We start from the raw sequence: 11,875 nt of genomic DNA, 5'->3' as shown, positions 1-11,875 counted from the left end.
ATATATATAAAGTGCAGTTTTACACTCTCCTCAGTTTAGGGCTCTGACTGTGTGCTGGATGATTCAATATTTATAACCAGGAGTATTACACTATTCAGTTTAGGGCACTGAGTCTGTGCTGGCTGATTAAATATATATAACCAGTTGTTTAACACTCTGTTCAGTTTAGGGCGCTGACTCTGTGCTGGCTGGTTCAATATATAAAACCAGGAGATTTTCACTGTCCTCAGTTTAGGGCACTGACTGTGTGCTGGCTGGTTAAATATATATAACCAATTGTTTTACACTCTACTTCATATAGGGCACTGACTCTGTGCTGTCTGGTTCAATATATATAACCAGGAGAATTACACTGTCAACAGTTTAGGGCACTGAGTCTGTTCTGGCTGGTGAAATATATATTACCAGATGATTTATTCTGTCCTCTGTTTAGGGCACTGACTCTGTGCTGGCTGTTTAAATAATTATAACCAGTTGTTTTACACTGTCCTCAATTGAGGGCACTGACTCTGTGCCGGCTGGTTCAATACATATAACCAAGAGATTACTCTCTTCTCAGTTCAGGGATCTGAGTCTGGGATGGCCGGTTAAATATTTATTACCAGATGATTTACACTCTCCTCAGTTTAGGGCACTGAGTCTGTGCTGGCTGGTTTAATATATATAACTAGTTGTTTTACATTGTCCGCAGTTGGGGGCACTGACTCTGTGCTGGCTGGTTTAATATATAAGTAGTTGTTTTACATTGTCCGCAGTTGGGGGCACTGACTCTGTGCAGGCTGGTTCAATATATATAACCAGGAGATTTACACTGTCCTCAGTTTAGGGCACTGACTCTCTGCTGGCTGGTTCAATATATATAACCAGGAGTTTTACACTCTATTCAGTTTAGGGCTCTGAGTCTATACTGGCTGGTTAAATATATGTAACCAGCTGTTTTACACTCTCCTCAGTTTAGGGAACTGACTCTGTACTGGCTGGTTCAATATATATAATCAGGAGATTTTCACTCTCCTCAGTGTCGGACAATGACTCTGTTCTAGCTGCTTAAATACATATAACAAGGAGATTGACAATTTCCGCAATTTAGGGCACTGACTGGGTGCTGACTAGTTAAATATATATAACCAAAAGATTTCCACTCTCCTCAGCTTAGGGCACCGACTCTGTGCTGGCTGGTTCAATATATATCACCAGGAGATTTAGACTGTCCTCGGTTTAGAGCACTGACTCTGTGCTAGCTGGTTAAATATATCTAACCAGGAGATTTACACTTGATTCAGTTTAGGGCACTGACTCTGTGCTGGCTTGTGAAATATATATAACAAGGAGTTTTAGAGTCGATTCAGTTTTGGGCACTGACTCTGTGTTGGCTGGTTCAATATATATAACCAGGCGTTTAATCTCTCCTCAGTTTAGGGATCTGAGTCTGGGCTGGCTGGTTAAATAGATGTAACCAGATTATTAACACTGTCCCCAGTTTATGGCACTGATCCTGTGCTGGCTGGTTAATTATATATAACCAGGTGATTTACACTCTCCTCATTGTCGGACAATGACTCTGTTCTAGCTGGTTAAATACATATAACAAGGAGATTGACAATTTCCGCAATTTAGGGCACTGACTGTGTGCTGGCTAGTTAAATATATATAACCAGCAGATTTCCACTCTCCTTAGCTTAGGGCACCGACTCTGTGCTGGCTGGTTCAATATATATAACCAAGAGATTTAGACTGTCCTCAGTTTAGAGCACTGACTCTGTGCTGGCTGGTTAAATATATCTAACTAGGAGATTTACACTTGATTCAGTTTAGGGCACTGACTCTGCCCTGGCTGGTCAAATATAGATCACCAGGAGATTTACACTCTCTTCAGTTTAGGGCACTGACTCGTTGCTGATTGTTTAAATACATATCACCAGGAGATTTACACACTCCTCATTTTAGGTCACTGTCTCTGTGCTGTCTGATTAAGTATATATAACCAAGAGATTTACACTCTCCTCACCTAAGGGCACTGACACTGTGCTGGTTGGCTAAATATATGTAACCAGGAGATTGAAATTTTCCTCAGTTGAGGGTACTGCCACGGTGCTGGCTAGTGAAAAAAATATAACCAGGAGATTTACGCTCTCCTCAGTTTAGGGCACTGACTCTGTGCTGGCTGGTTAAATATATCGAACCAGGAGATTTACACTGTCCTCAGTTTAGGGCACAGACTCTTTGCTGACTGGTTAAATATACATAAACTGGAGATTTACACTCTCCTCAGTTTAGGGAACTGACTCTGTACTGGCTGGTTCAATATATATAACCAGGAGATTTACACTCTCCTCAGTGTCGGACAATGACTCTGTTCTAGCTGGTTAAATACATATAACAAGGAGATTGACACTTTCCACAATTTAGGGCACTGACTGTGTGCTGGCTAGTTAAATATACATAACCAGCAGATTTCCACTCTCCTCAGCTTAGGGCACTGACTGTGTGCTGGCTAGTTCAATATATATAACCAGTAGATTTAAACTGTCTTCAGTTTAGGGCACTGACTCTGTGCTGGCTGGGTAAATATAGATAACCAGGAGTTTTACACTCTATTCAGTTTAGGGCACTGACTCTGTGCTGGCTGATTATATATATATATAAAGTAGCTTTACACTCTCCTCCGTTTAGGGAACTGGCTCTGTGCTGTCTGAAATCAATATATATAACAATGAGATTTCCACTCTCCTCAGTTTCGGGCACTGACTCCGTGCTGGCTGGTTAAATATATATAACCAGGATTTTTACACTCTCCTCATTTTAGGGCACTACCTCTGTGCTGACTGGTGAAATAGAGAACCAGGAGATTTACACTGTCCTCAGTTTAGGGCATTGACTATTTTCTGGCTCGTTAAATATATACAACTAGGAGATTTACACTCTCCACAGTTTTGGGCACTGACTCGGTGCTGACTGGTTAAATATATATTCCAGGAGATTTACACTCTCCTCGGTTTAGGGCACTGACTCTGCGCTGACTGGTTAAATATATAAAACCAGGTGTTTTACTCTCTCCTCAGTTCAGGCCAATGCCTCTGTGCTGTCTGGTTAAATATCTATCACCAGGAGATTTACACTCTCCTCAACTCAGGGCACTGACTCCGTGCTGGTTGTTTAAATATATAGAACCAGGAGGTTTACACTCTCCTCAGTTTAGGGGACTGACTATGTGCTGGCTGTTTAAATATATATAACCAGGAGATTTACACTCTCCTCAACTAAGGTCACTGACTCCGCGTTGGCTGGTTCAATATTTATAACCAGTTGTTTTACGCTCTGCTCAGATTAGAGCACTGACTCTGCTGGTTGGTTAAATATATATAACCACGAGTTTTACAATCGATTCAGGTTCGGGCACTGTCTCTGTGTTGGCTGGTTCAATATATATAACCAGGAGATTACTCTCTTCTCAGTTTAGGGATCTGAGTCTGGGCTGGCCGGTTAATTATTTATTACCAGATGATTTACACTGTCCTCAGGTAAGGGCACTGATTCTGTCCTGGCAGGTTAAATATATATATCCAGGAGTTTTACACTCTCCTCAGTTTAGGGGACTCAGTCTGTGCTGGCTCGTTAAATATACATAACCAGTTGTTTTACTCTCTGCTCAGTTTAGGGCACCGACTCTGTGCTGTCTGGAGAAATATACATAATCAGGTGATTTACACTGTCCTCAGTTTAGGGCACTGAGTCTGTGCTGGCTGGTTAAATATATATAACCAGGCGTTTTACGCACTATTCAGTTTAGGGCACAGATCATGTGCTGACTGGTTAAATATATATAACCTGGAGATTTACACTGTCCATGTTTAGGGCAATGAGTCTCTGTTGGCTGGTTAACCGTTTCCTCCGGTATTATAGAAAATAAAGCAGCTGGAGCAGCGTCTCTGCTTCCTCCTGTATTATAGATAATAAAGGAGCTGGAGCAGCGTCACTGCTTCCTCCCGTATTGTAGAAAATAAACGAGCTGCAGCAGCGTCGCTGCTTCCTCCTGTATTATAGAAAATAAAGGAGCTGGAGCAGCGTCTCTGCTTCCTCCTGTATTATAGAAAATAAAGGAGCTGGAGCAGCGTCACAGCTTCCTTCTGTATTATAGAAAATAAAGGAGCTGGAGCAGCGTCTCTGCTTCCTCCGGTATTATAGAAAATAAAGGAGCTGGAGCAGCGTCTCTACTTCCTCCTGCATTATCGAAAAAAAGGAGCTGGCGCAGCGTCTCTACTTCCTCCTGTAGTATAGAAAATAAAGGAGCCGGAGCAGCGACACTGCTTCCTCCTGTATTATAGAAAATAAAGGAGACGGAGCAGCGTCACCGCTTCCTCCTGTATTATAGAAAATAACGCAGCTGGCGCAGCGTCTCTACTTCCTCCTGTAGTATAGAAAATTAAGGAGCTGGAGCAGCGTCACCGCTTCCTCCTGTATTATAGAAAATAACGGAGCTGGCGCAGCGTCTCTACTTCCACATGTATTATAGAAAATAAAGGAGCAGGAGCTGCATCACTGCTTCCTCCTATTTTATAGAAAATAAAGGAGCTGGAGCAGCGTCACTGCTTCCTCCTGCATTATCGAAAAAAAAGGAGCTGGCGCAGCGTCTCTACTTCCTCCTGTAGTACAGAAAATAAAGGAGCCGGAGCAGCGACACTACTTCCTCCTGTATTATAGAAAATAAAGGAGCCGGAGCAGCGTCACCGCTTCCTCCTGTATTATAGAAAATAACGCAGCTGGCGCAGCGTCTCTACTTCCTCCTGTAGTATAGAAAATAAAGGAGCCGGAGCAGCGTCACTGCTTCCTCCAGTAGTAAAGAAAATTAAGGAGCTGGAGCAGCGTCACGGCTTCCTCCTGTAGTATAGAAAATAACGGAGCTGGCGCAGCGTCTCTACTTCCACCTGTATTATAGAAAATAGAGGAGCAGGAGCTGCATCACTGCTTCCTCCTATATTATAGAAAATAAAGGAGCTGGAGCAGCGTCACTGCTTCCTCATGTATTATAGAAAATAAAGGAGCTGGCGCAGCGTCTCTACTTCCAGCTGTATTATAGAAAATAAAGGAGCAGGAGCTGCATCACTGCTTCCGCCTATATTATAGAAAATAAAGGAGCTGGAGCAGCGTCACTGCTTCCTCATTTTTTATTGAAAATAAAGGAGCTGGAGCAGCGTCACTGCTTCCTCCTGTATTATGGAAAATAACGGAGCTGGAGCAGCGTCTCTGCTAACTCCTGTATTATAGAAAATAAAGGAGCTGCAGCAGGGTCACTGCTTCCTCCTGTATTATAGAAAATAAAGGAGCTGGAGCAGCATCACCGCTTCCTCCTGTATTATCGAAAATAAAGGAGCTGGAGCAGCATCACCGCTTCCTCCTGTATTATAGAAAATAAAGGAGCTGGAGCAGCGTCACTGCTTCCTCCTGTATTATAGAAAATAAAGGAGCTGGAGAAGCGTCACTGCTTCCTCCTGTATTATAGAAAATAAAGGAGCTGGAGCAGTGTCTCTGCTTCATTATGTATTATAGAAAATAAAGGAGCTGGAGCAGAGTTACTGCTTCCTCCTGTATTATAGAAAATAAAGGAGCTGGAGCATCGTCACTGCTACCTCCTGTATTATTGAAAATAAAGGAGCTGGAGCAGCGACTCTACTTACTCCTGTGTAATAGAAAATAAAGGAGCTGGAGCAGCGTCTCTCCTTCCTCCTGTATTATCGAAAATAAAGGAGCTGGAGCAGCGTCTCTGCTTCCTCCTGTATTCTAGAAAATAAAGGACCTGGAGCAGCGTCACCGCTTCCTAATGTATTATCGAAAAAAAAGGAGCTACAGCAGCGTCACTGCTTCCTCCTTGTATTATAGAAAATAAAGGAGCTGCAGCAGCGTCGCTGCTTCCTCCTGTATTATAAAAAATAAAGGAGCTACAGCAGCGTCACTGCTTCCTCCTGTATTATAGAAAATAAAGGAGCTGCAGCAGCGTCGCTGCTTCCTCCTGTATTATAAAAAATAAAGGAGCTGGAGCAGCGTCATTGCTTCCTCCTGTAGTATAGAAAATTAAGGAGCTGGAGCAGAGTCACCGCTTCCTCCTGTATTATAGAAAATAACGGAGCTGGCGCAGCGTCTCTACTTTCTCCTGTATTATAGAAAATAAAGGAGCAGGAGCTGCGTCACTGCTTCCTAATGTATTATAGAAAATAAAGGAGCTGGAGCAGCATCACAGCTTCCTCCTGTATTATAGAAAATAAAGGAGCTGGAGCAGCATCACTGTTTCCTCCTGTATTATAGAAAATAAAGGAGCTGGAGCAGCGTCACTGCTTCCTCCTGTATTATAGAAAATAAAGGAGCTGGAGCAGCATCACTGTTTCCTCCTGTATTATAGAAAATAAAGGAGCTGGAGCAGCGTCACGGTTTCCTCCTGTATTCTAGAAACTAAAGGAGCAGGAGCAGCGTCTCCGCTTCCTCCTGTGTTATAGAAAATAAAGGATCTGGAACAGCATCACTGCTTCCTCATGTATTATAGAAAATTAAGGAGCTGGAGCAGCGTCACTGCTTCCTCCTGTATTATAGAAAATAAAGGAGCCGGAGCAGCGTCACTGCTTCCTCCTGTATTATAGAAAATAAAGGAGCTGGAGCAGCGTCACTGCTTCCTCCAGCTCCTTTATTTTCTATAATACAGGAGGAAGCAGTGACGCTGCTCCAGCTCCTTTATCTTCTATAATACAGGAGGAAGCAGAGGCGCTGCTCCATCTCCTTTATTTTCTATAATACAGGAGGAAGCAGTGACGCTGCTCCATTTCCTTTATTTTCTATAATACAGGAGGAAGCAGTTACGCTGCTCCAGCTCCTTTATTTTCTATAATACAGGAGGAAGCAGTGACGCTGCTCCATCTCCTTTATTTTCTATAATACAGGAGGAAGCAGTGACGCTGCTCCATTTCCTTTATTTTCTATAATACAGGAGGAAGCAGTGACGCTGCTCCATTTCCTTTATTTTCTATAATACAGGAGGAAGCAGTTACGCTGCTCCAGCTCCTTTATTTTCTATAATACAGGAGGAAGCAGAGACGCTAGATTAATTTCAATTGTCTGGTCTGCAGGGACGCGCTGGAATAGAGGGTCTGTTTCAGTGCTCGGCACCTCCGAAATCCTGATGAAGACCTTTACCAGAAACGTCGATTTTCCTGCTCCTCGGATGCTGCCTGACCTGCTGTGCTTTTCCAGCACCACTCTGATCTAAGCTCTGAAATGCACTCTTTCAGAGTTCCATCAACCTCATCTCATGCACTTCTCAAGCAGGCGACTTCGACTGCCTTCCGAAGGTACACAAAGACAACACACCCGGATGTCCCTTCATATTAGGCAATGGGACCCGATGTGGGAACCTCACTGCCGATGTCAAATGCGTCTTGAAAGACATGAGGCAGGGTACCCCCAGCCTCTGCCACGACAGAGCATTGGGACACAGGCAGATTTCAACCTCACACCTTCAAGGCTGAATCTGAGCTGAGGTGGCACCTATTGTTAAAGATTTACCTGAGAATCTAGCTATTTTTACATATGGTTTACATATGAAAGAACAAAATCTAACATGGTATTTCCAAAAGTATACACACTGAAAAGACAATACACTTTTACTTTTAAATATTTCATTTCAGTGGCATCACCCTGTAATCCTTTACTATAAATTCTGTGTCGTATGATGTTATGCTCCATGAAGGAACAGCGCTACAAAAGCTAGTACTATGAAATAAACCTGTTGGACGATAACCTGATGTTGTGTGATTATTTAATTTTGTCCACCCCAGTCCAAAACCGGCACCTCCAAATCTTTACTACATATTGTTTACACTAACTCACACGCTGTTCAGGTCAGTTTAACTCAATGCCCCTGTTCCTCTTTTTGTGAGGTTGCCTGTGTATATTAACAGAGTTAATGGGCCCCGAGAGGATGAATACATTCTCTTTATCCTGTCAGTTTAAACAGTTGAACATATCAGTTTGAAGCCAATGGAAGAGGAGATTGTCTTTTATGTACAATTTCAGAGCAGAACGTTCAGCCATAAACGTTTTTTGCAAAAGTGGGGATTGAATGCAATTCTCACTGAGCAACATTAATACAGAAAACACAATTCCGAGTTCCTGTTATCAATTGGTGAAGGAACTGGGATGAGAAAACCACTTGTGGTGTGGTGCCGTGGCTCAGTTTGTGAACTTGCCGACATCATAAACAGCCCACCAAGATTTCACATCGTAGTGGTGCCTGTGCATTTTACCAAATGCATGGTTGTTTCCAAATCTCCCAAGTCAGTGTTGCTCATCAGTCAACCATGACTCCTGTTTGAGTGTCAGCCTGTTTTGGTGATCCTGATCTGCTCCCTGGTTTAGTTCCTCCAGGGATATTGTTTCTTCCGAACTATTAATTCAATCTGGAGTTTCCTTCCTGTGTTTGACAAGAACTTCTGCTTCTCCTCCTCCTTTATTACGCCCCGTTCATTTCCAGTTTGTTGGGAATAACGAGGTGAGCCAGGAGACATGACAGACTCGCCGGTGAATGTTGTAGTCATGGCGCAGACACCAAGAGCTGTTCACCCTAATTCTCTGCTGTCAACATTCATTCATTCCACACCAACAGGAAATACTTCATTACACTCCTATCGTTGTGGTTTGCACTGTGATTGCGGTTTCTTTTCTTGTGGATTATGAAGTCTATTTAGAACTGGAAAGGATCATAATATTTGGAGGAAGGAATGACTCCTCACCTCAGGCATAAGTGCCAGACACATTATTCGGAGAATGTGAGCCAATCCCACACATGCTACCGAGGGGGCAGAAAGCCTGTTAGCTGGTCCACTCTCAATTTGTCTCCGAATGTCAGACTTTTCAAAGAGCAGAAATGGGAAATGAGGAATATGGCAGACCGAGAGTCCGAGAATGTGAAAGAGGGTCAGGTGCATTCACAGAGAAAGAAAGCAATATGGAGACGCATATTGAGGGAGATACTGAAAGGACCAATTCTCCAATCGACATGGCTGCTGACTGACAGAAACAAATAGGAATAAAAAGGTAACTATTAAGCACAGCCTTTCACCAGGGAGTCGATATGAAATGGAAACATGGACATCGGGGGAAACAGTATTCACAAGGTGAACAATCAGTAAAAATAATTATCATCACTGTTTCACATCGAATGTCCCACTTCGTGAAGCAATGTCTTTCAATGGCCCAGGAAACATATTTGCCCTCAGGTACCTGCTTTAGGGTCGCCTGCGCCTCTGCTGGAAGTTGCCAACATTTTATTTACAGTCACTCCGCGATTTTTTGATTCACTCCAGTGAAACATCTTTTCATACCTTGCGTCATGGCCTCTTCCAGTCAAGATCCTGAACCAATCCAGCGAGAAACCTCTGTTGGTTTGAATCCCGGGATGGAGAATCAGACGAGATGAACAGCGCCTTTTACTGGTGGGACCCCGTCACTGCAACCTCACGCCTCAAAACGAGTCTCTCCCAGCGCCAACCTGTTCTGTACATTCCTGCATTACACCTACTGACCAACATCAGATTACCACAGCCCACTTTCTTTACTTTGAAACCCAAGGCGATAATATGAAGCGTTTGCAAAATTGAAGAGAGAAACTTTGTTGCCGAAGGTGGTTATGAAGGGATGGACAGGCACAAGGGTGTGTACAATTCAGGTCGCTTTGGATACTGTCAGCATTACAGGGGGCCCGTGCTGAGGAATCAAAGTTTGCATCGTCCAGACATGGATACAGTTCCCATTCACGGAATGAAGGTTTAATTCTCTTCATGTGAATTGTCTGAATGAAAACGCATTCCCCGTTCCACACAGAAGACATACCGGGATCCCTCCAGAATCAGTCCAGTGATTGCTTGAACCATGTAGAAGGACAATGACAGCGGACAGATACGATAGTGACCCCTTCAAATCTACCTCCAATCATCTCACCTTCGTGAGTTGGAAATATGTTGGTGTTCCTTCAGTGTCTCTGGGTGTAAATCCAGGAAATCCCGCGCTTGCAGCATAATGGCTGTACCTCAAGTGTGAAGGAGTTCAATGGTTCACAAAAGCAACGCATCTCCTCCATCTCTGGGATATTTAGGGATGGACAGCGAGTCCTATTCCATTGAGTGATATCTTTATCCCAGGAATGCGTTTCTAACAGTGGTAGGTTCCAATCGGACACCTGCAGGAGATCGGTAGTAAGTTGAGAAGTGGAGCAGGGAAGTGAAAGTGACGTGAATGACAATGATGACTGGGAGGCATGAGGCAGGAAGTGAGTCTGGATCTGGTGGTGCAAGGCTGTGTCGCTGCTAATGAGTCAGCCTTTACTGCAAACTGTTTACATTGGCTCACACACCATTCCTGGTCAATTCATGGCAATGACACTGTTCCTCTTCATGTGAGATTACCTCTGTGTATATTAAAGCCGTCAATAATCCCCAAGCGGATGAAAAATGTCCCCTTTGACCTGTCAATTTAAACAGATACAAATATCTTTTTGAAGCCAATGTAAGAGAAGATTTCCCTTTTATTTGGCTTTACATTGAAGAATGTTCAGTCGTCTAATGTCTGGTTTTGAAAAAGCGGGGTTTGATTGTAAATCACACTGAGTAATATTGATACAGAAATGTATTTCCGAGTTACTGTGGTCATGTGGTTAAGGAACTGCACATATGGACGTCGCTTAGTTATTTAAAACCCCTCCTTGGTAAGCAGCTGACCATAGGGTCCAATCACAGCTGCGCCCGCTTGTTGTATTGAGGGCCCAGAGGTTCACTTTTTATGAAGTGTCGTGTTACTGATGAAGGGACTCAGCATCCTGTTTGAGTTCGAACCTGTTATGGTTTAGCAAACCCACTCCTTCTTCCTGGGTTAGTTCCAGCAGTGCATGTTGTCCTTCCTAACCAATACACCAACCTGGAGTTTCTTGCCGCTGTTCCAAAAGCACTCCTTCTCTTCCACATTTATTCACCCACCTTCAACCAGCCAGCACGGAGTCAGTGCCCTAAATTGAGGAGAGTGTAAATCTCCTGGTTATATACATATTTAACCTGCCAGCACAGAGTCAGTGCCCGAAACTGAGGAGATTGAAAGTCTACTGGTTATATATATTTAACAGGCCAGCGCAGAGTCAGTGCCCTGATCTGAGGAGAGTGTAATCTCCTGGTTATACATATTTTACCAGGCAGCACAGAGTCGGTGCGCGATACCGAGGAGAGTGTAAATCTCCAGGTGATATCTATATTTAACCCGCCAGCACAGAGTCATTGCCCTAAAGTGAGGAGAGTGTAAATCTTCTGTTTATATGTATTTAACCAGCGAGCGCAGAGTCAGTGCCCTAATCTGAGGAGAGTGTAAATATCCTGGTTAAATATATTTTACAAGCCAGCACACAGTCAGGGCCCTATACTGAGGAGAGGGTAAATCTCCTCGTTATATATATTTAGCCAGCCAGCACAGAGTCAGTGCCCTGAACTGAGGAGAGTGTAAATCTCCTGGTTATATATATTTAACAGCCAGCACAGATTCAGTGCCCTAAACTGATGAGAGTGTATATCTCCTGGTTATATATATTTAAACAGCCAGCGCCGAGTCAGTGTCCTAAACTTAGCAGAGTGTAAATCTCCTGGTTATACATATTCAACCAGCCAGCATGGAGTCAGTGACCTAAACTGAGGAGAGTGTTAATCTCCTGGTTATATACATTAAACCAGTCAGCACAGATTCATTGTCCTAAACTGAGGAGAGTGAAAATCTCCTGGTTATGTATATTCAACCACCCAGCACGGAGTCAGTGCCCTAAACTGAGGAGATTGTAAGTCTCCTGTTAATATATATT

The sequence above is a fragment of the Chiloscyllium punctatum genome, chromosome 23 (genome assembly GCF_047496795.1).
Source record: "Chiloscyllium punctatum isolate Juve2018m chromosome 23, sChiPun1.3, whole genome shotgun sequence".
Lineage (NCBI taxonomy): Eukaryota > Metazoa > Chordata > Chondrichthyes > Orectolobiformes > Hemiscylliidae > Chiloscyllium > Chiloscyllium punctatum.
This window is presented reverse-complemented; position numbering follows the sequence as displayed.